We start from the raw sequence: 7,466 nt of genomic DNA, 5'->3' as shown, positions 1-7,466 counted from the left end.
GGCCTGAAAACTCTGAGGCACTTACCACCTGTCTTTTTTATACAACTCTGTCCAGCTCAACATTCTATTTTTTTTTTTTCAACGTTTATTTTATTTTTGGGACAGAGAGAGACAGAGCATGAAGGGGGGAGGGGCAGAGAGAGGGAGACACAGAATTGGAAACAGGCTCCAGGCTCTGAGCCATCAGCCCAGAGCCTGACGCGGGGCTCGAACTCACGGACCGCGAGATCGTGACCTGGCTGAAGTCGGACGCTTAACCGACTGCGCCACCCAGGCGCCCCCCAGCTCAACATTCTAGCCGCACCTTCTATCAACTCTTGATAATTCATGTTCTGGTGAGTTCGTAACATGTAAAATTCATCAAAACCAGTATAAGTTCATCTACTTGGACTTTGCATATGCCTTTGCTTCTGCCTGAACGTTCTTTCATTTTCTTGACTAGCTTGGCAGGTTCAATTCCTTATTCAATGTCCAGCCCAAATAACCATTCTTTTATAATAATCTTTCCTTTCTCCAACTCCACCAGAAAGAATAATCACTTATTCTTTCATGCAATCACATATTCTTTCTTGAATGTAATCTTATCTTTGCAGTTATCACATTGTATTGCAGTTTAGGTCCTTACTTCTAGACCATAAGCCTCCTGAAGGGAGGAATTGTGTCTCATTTACCAGTAAATTTTTTTATTACCTTTTTTTAAATTCTAAGGGCCTAGTTTTATGCCTGTCATGTAATGGATTAGTAATAACTAATTTTGAGTTTAAATGAGTGGAGCTATTTTGATGTTATCACTGGAGGCCCTGTGGGGATGAAAGGAACATAACAAAGAACATTCACTCATTGGGGGACAGTGGAAGATGGGGTACAGACAGTTACCCCCCCCAGTAGCAACAGTGGCAATACTGAGCCACATATTAAATTTCTTGAGATATTTCTTTTTTTTTTTAAAGACTTCACTTTCATTGCTTATAGGCCCCATCAAAGAACTACAAAACAATTCTAATCTTCTTAAAATAGAAATGAGCCTGACTTTATGTAACACTTTGAGTTCTTAGATAAGTATCAATCTACATTTTAATATTGACAGATTTAAGAGGACGATATGGCCTATCCCTAATTTGCTTATCTGTATCAGTTGAAAAATAAAAATCAGATAAAATATAAAACATACTTAGATGGAGTTGTTCACCATTTGGAAGGTTATAGAAGGATGTGCTTCTGACAGAGTGAAACCATAAAACCATACATTTAGACACATTTTTATTGATTTTTATTGTTGACTTCATAGTGCATATTATTCTGTCATAATCTTATGGTACTTGAGACATTTGGTTTCTACTACCTTCCTAAGGTATTATTTAAAAGTTCATAAAGAAATGACAATTCAGTTTTTTTTTTCCAAAACATAATCTTCACTGCCTTTAGATTTACTGGGAGAAAGAAGCTGGTTATTACAGGATCTTCTACTTTTTTTAAGATCTACGTCATGGTATTAATTTTAACAAAATATCTTATAGCGAGGAACTGTAAAAATAAATTAGGAAAATGTATTTAGTCATTAGTATTTCAAGTTTAATCTGGATCAGGTAAATGTAACTTTTTCCCTTTCTTTCCAGTTTCAGGACACTAGCTTACGTTCATTTCAGGATGACAAACATTTAACAAAAGTTATTTATCTACATGCATTGATACAAGACAATGTTTAAAAAGAAGAAAAAATATAAGCTGGTATTTTCATAGAAAATTTGAACTATGGGCAGCTTCATTTCAGTCTTGTAACGGATTTAAGATATTTCCCTGAGCTATGTCTTTTCAAGAGAAAAGTTTTCTCATATTAAGGGTTCGAAGCTCTTTGTAACAGTACTTATGAGGATGGAAATAAAAGATGACAATGAATATTACTAAGGTGTAAATTAAGAAGAAAGTTTGGATGTACCTATTCTTACATTGGACTCGGCCATTGCATTTCCATTCAAGTATCTGGATAGTGGTTGGGGTGAAACTCTCAGCATTTCCTTCTACACATCTGTGATGTGTATTTACCAAGTGTGGATTCTTGGATTCTTATTTACCAAGTGTGATTGAGTTTTTCAGACGTTTTCTTCCCTCACATCTAACTTTTGCCCTCTCCGTTAAAGCTGCTATTAGAACAGCTTACACAGGTACATAAACACTGTGTGTATGAGTTTATATGGATTCCACCTGCTTTATTTTGTAGTCATGTTATATAATCCCCTAATTACAATGGTAGGAAAAAGCTGATGCATCTTTTCTTCAAAATGATGCTAACAATTCCCCATCTAATTTAATGGGCAGAACTGAATTTGCAAGTTATTTTGTTTAAAAAACAAACAAACATTTATTGACACGGAGAGAGTGTTACCCAGGTAGTAAACAATGAGTTTGAGAAAGCAAACAATAAGACTTAAATAATGCAATGTCATGGTTCAAAATGGCAATGAAAATCAAGTGTAAGTGGCTCTATCAGACATCCATTTCAAAAGTGGAACCTGTTAAAATATAAAGTTTTGAAGTAGTAATTGTGTCGTTATTGTCATTTTAACTATAAAAGAGATTTTCACTGAGAAAATGGAAAATGAAAAAAAAAAAAAAAGAAGCAATCCACAATTTGCCTGACCTGTGTACCATGTGCAAAATAAAGGTGGTCTTAGCCTTGCCATATCGAAATATTTTGCATTAAGTCATTTTACTTTTGTCTGAAATCTTGATCTGCAAGCTTAATGATAGCCTTGCTTATGGAACATGTAAACATTTGTTTGAAAATGTAAAGATAGGGAAAGATAATTAATGCTATCAAAAAAAAATAGTGTGAAGCAGAAACTGACTTAAAAGAATTGTAGGTGTGAACAGAATAGACTTTTTTTATGTCCCATTTCTTTTTAGCACTGAATAATACTTCATTGTTTGGATGTACTACAGATTATTTATCCATTCACCTATGGATGGACATGTTGGTTACTAAATAGAGTAGACTTTAAACAAAACAAGAATAAAAACAATTAATAAAAACAATAAATAAGAAAGTAATCTTAATTACTAATGATGTACTTTGTCAGTCTTTTACACTTTCTGCATTTTCAAAATATATTAAAAACCTGATACCTTTGGTTCTTAAGCTTTGAGGAGTTAAGAAACTATTGCAATTATTGGTCAGTAAACTATTATTTGAAAATGCTCATTTTTGTCCTACTGTTCCTGGTTTGAATAGTCACCTCATTCAGTAAACAGACTTTTTGCCTGAAATCTGTTTTAGATTTAATAAAGTTTAATCTCACATTTTTCTCTTTTCATTCTCTTTTGTCACTACATTCAATGCTGTTGTTTCTCTTAGGTAATAAAGAAAAGACATATTTATATCTATGCTCTTAAAACTGGGGAAATTACAGAAAAAATATTTTATTTTTAATTTTTTAATGTTTATTTTTGAGAGAGAGAGAGACAGAGACAGAGAATGAGCAGGGGAGGAGGAGAGAAAGAGGAGGAGACACAGAATCCAAAGCAGGCTCCAGGCTCTGAGCTGTGAGTACAGAGCCTGACATGGGGCTCGAACTCATCAACCGGGAGATCATGACCTGAGCAAAAGAAAGTAGGACTCTTAGCTGACTGAGCCACCCAGGCATCCCCAGAAAGCATTTTAAATATCCAGATACGATTACTTTGAGGTGAAAATTGATTCCCATAAATATTGGAGTACAATTTTAAAATATTTAAAATATACAACAGAGCCATAGGTAAGGACATTGGCTCTGGTGTGCCAGATTGACAGAACTGGAACTTGAGTTTTGCCACATATCACCTTACCCAAGTTATTTAAACTCATGAGTCTATAATGGCTTTAGCAATAGTAACCTCCTATTCTAGGGGTTATGAGAATTAAATCCATTAATACATATAAAGCATTATAGACCAGTGACTGCACACAAGGAACAGGTGTTCATCAGTTCATCAGTCAACGATAAAATCAGAGTTTAACATCTGATTCATTGAAATATGAAAGCATCAAACTATTATAGGAATTAAAAGTTTAGAAATACTTTAACTCAGCCTTTCATTTTATTTTATTTCTTAATACTATAGATTTAAAAAATAACCATACAAAACAATGGATAGAATTAAGGACCTCTTTAATTCCTCCGTAAGCTCTTTCTTTTTTAATTCTCTTTTGTCTCGAATTTAATGTTTATGAATTATTTCTCCTACTTGTTTATTTCTAATATACATGTTAATATATAATTTACATAATATATATTATATACACTGTATATTATTTTTATATATACTCACACATAACAAGAAACAAAATATAGTGTACTTCTATGAGAATTTTGAAACTTATATAACCATTGGATACATTTTTATTCATTCAACTTCATATTTATGATATTTATACACTAAGGTGTTTTCTCTTTTCCTGCTAAGGTCTTACTTCAAGCTTTATTACCTTCCTTCTTTTGTTTGTTTGTCTTCTTCCTTACTTATATTTACACAATTTATTAAGTTTTTATAACTTCTTTTCATTTTCTGCTAGTTTGGAAATTATGCACTCTAACTTTTACATGGATATAATTTTTAAAGCCTTTTGTTTTACCTAAAATCTAATGTGTTCACTACCTCTATCTTTCTTCTTAACAATAGAAGAAAAAAATGAAAATATCTGAGAGTGTATTAAATGAAGGAAAAGAATGCCCACCTTTCATTTTATACATTCTACAATTTTCCCACCTTGTTTTAACAACCTCCAAAATACTTTGCCTACATCACATCATCATATGTTTTTATAATAAATACCTACTTAGACACCCAAAATGTTTGAAATCATTTGTTAAACATTAATATTTGTATATGATTCTTTCCTCAAAATTTAGTGACTTTGTTTCTAAAACTCAGCCACCAGTAAGTTTTTTAAGTATGTGAGTAATAACTATTTTTATCTCTGAGTAGGCCTATTCTTTTCCTTGGAAATAATGTCTCTGACTGTGGATTTCAAGATTGACATTATTCTCCATCAATATTTGAGAGGTGTTATTCTATTTCCTCCTGGCATTTATTTTTTTTTAAGGGAGGGAGGGGCAGAGGGGAGGGAGAGAGAGACTCTTAAGCAGACTTCACGCCCAGCATGGAGCCTTATTCAGGGCTTGATCTTATGACCAGGAGAACGTGATCCGAGCTGAAATGGTCAGATGCTTAGCTAACTGAGCCACCCAGGTGCCCCAGCATCTATTTTATAACAATTTTGATTGTCAGTTCTTTTTAAAAAATTCCATTTTTGTTCTTTGATAAGTGTTATGGTCTAAATTACATCCAACTCTCTCACCTCAAAAAAAAAAAAAACAAAAAACTTCCTATGTTGAAGCCTTGACACCTCCTACCTCAGCACGTGACTGTATTTAGAGATAAGGCCTTTAAAGAAGAGAACTTCAAAATCCATTTTGAATGCATTGATGTGGGCCCTAATCTAATCTGTCCCTATAAGAGGAAATTTTGACACATAAAGAAATGCCCAGGGTGCATGCACATAGAGGAATGGTCATGTAAAGACAGATTGAGAAGGTGGCCATCCGCTGTCCAAGGAGAGAGACCTCAGAATGAAATTGACTCTGCCATGACCTTGATCTTGGAATTCTGGCTTCTAGAACTGTGAGAAAATAATTTTTTATTGTTTAAGCCACCCAGCCTGTGGTACTATGTATTTACTAATATAGTAAATTTTATGCTGAAGTTTTTCAATAGCTTTATTAAGATGCTTCTAAGTGCAGTACTCTTGTTAGATTCACATTATCTTTGTTATCCTATTCTGCATGGATCTTAATTTGTCTCACATTTATAGTTCATGTCTTATTTCTCTATAATGGATTCTCTAGGGTTTGCTTATATTTCCTTCTAATTGACTGATTTTCTCTTTTGGTGTAACCTATATACTGATTAAACTTGTCCTCTTAAGATTTTTATTTTAATGGTTATATTTTGTAATGCAAGAATTACTACACTCGTTTTTTTTTCAAATTTATCTTTTTTTTAAATTTTTTTTAACGTTTATTTATTTTTGAGACAGAGAGAGACAGAGCGTTAACGGGGGAGGGTCAGAGAGAGAGGGAGACACAGAATCTGAAACAGGCTCCAGGCTCTGAGCTGTCAGCACAGAGCCCGACGCGGGACTCAAACTCATGGACCGTGAGATCGTGACCTGAGCCGAAGTCGGACGTTTAACCGACTGAGCCACCCAGGCGCCCCAATCTTCTTTTTTAATAACATTGTTTTTGCTCTGTGAATTGCATGTTTTTTTCCATCATTTTGAGCACTTGAGACACACATTTTAAATTACCGTTTATATTGGTCTATTATTAGTTCTTGAGGTGTGCATTCTGCTGTTTGTGACATCTATGGTTCTCATAGTGATTGCGTTCCTTCTGTTTATCTACATATGTATGTGTGTGTGCATAGTTTTCACTGTGAACTTTTCTTTAGAGGGCATTGTTCTTCTATAGACTCCATAGCTACCCAAGTTGGGATGGCGTACTTATGGAATAATACTTGTTGGGGGCTGTAGGAAACCTACATGTTTTTGTAATTACAGAGTAGCATGTTAACTTCTCAGCTAAGGACTGATCAACCTGACAGGTAACAAAAATTTTTACCTGACACCCACTATGAACATAGACATAAAGTTTTTACTTTAATGGGTAATTCCCTTTCTACTAACTCTCTCAAGTAGATGGTCAACTTATACCATGATTCCCTGAGCTCATGAGCAAGGTATTCTAATCTCCATGTCACAGACAGGACTCATTTCATAGATTTGCCTAGGAAATACAGTTGTCCAATAGGCCTGGGTGTGATACCATTTTCACTGCTGGGTGGACATTAACATCCCCACCCCCCCAGGCTCAAGGTCAAAATCCAGTTTGAAAATCCCAAAGTTAAGTGTTTTTGTGTCCTTCATGCCTTTCATTTAGAGGGTTCTTAATTCTGACATCTATGTATTACCTTTAGTTTGCTTTGTATTTAAAGCTTTCACCTACACAATATGAAATATTACACTGTATGAATTCCTACATGTTTAAAATTGAAAGGATAACATCTCATATCAGCTCAGTCTGCCATCAAAAGGACAAGTTTCCTTTCAAATTGTGAAAAAGGAAATACATTTCACATAAATTACATTTAAAAGTAGAAAATAACAAGATTTCCCACTATCACTGAATGTGTATTAAGTGAAAGAATTAGTCTAGAATAAGTTGAAAAAGCTTTTCACTTTTTTAAAAAATCATAGCCCACTGCTATTCATTAGTAAAGTTTCCTATGAATATTATGAATTGTTTTCTCAAAAGAGTATCAAGAAAAGCCTTTGGGGGGCGCCTGGGTGGCGCAGTCGGTTAAGCGTCCGACTTCAGCCAGGTCACGATCTCGCGGTCCGTGAGTTCGAGCCCCGCGTCAGGCTCTGGGCT

Source organism: Panthera uncia, chromosome C2 (genome assembly GCF_023721935.1).
Source record: "Panthera uncia isolate 11264 chromosome C2, Puncia_PCG_1.0, whole genome shotgun sequence".
Lineage (NCBI taxonomy): Eukaryota > Metazoa > Chordata > Mammalia > Carnivora > Felidae > Panthera > Panthera uncia.
This window is presented reverse-complemented; position numbering follows the sequence as displayed.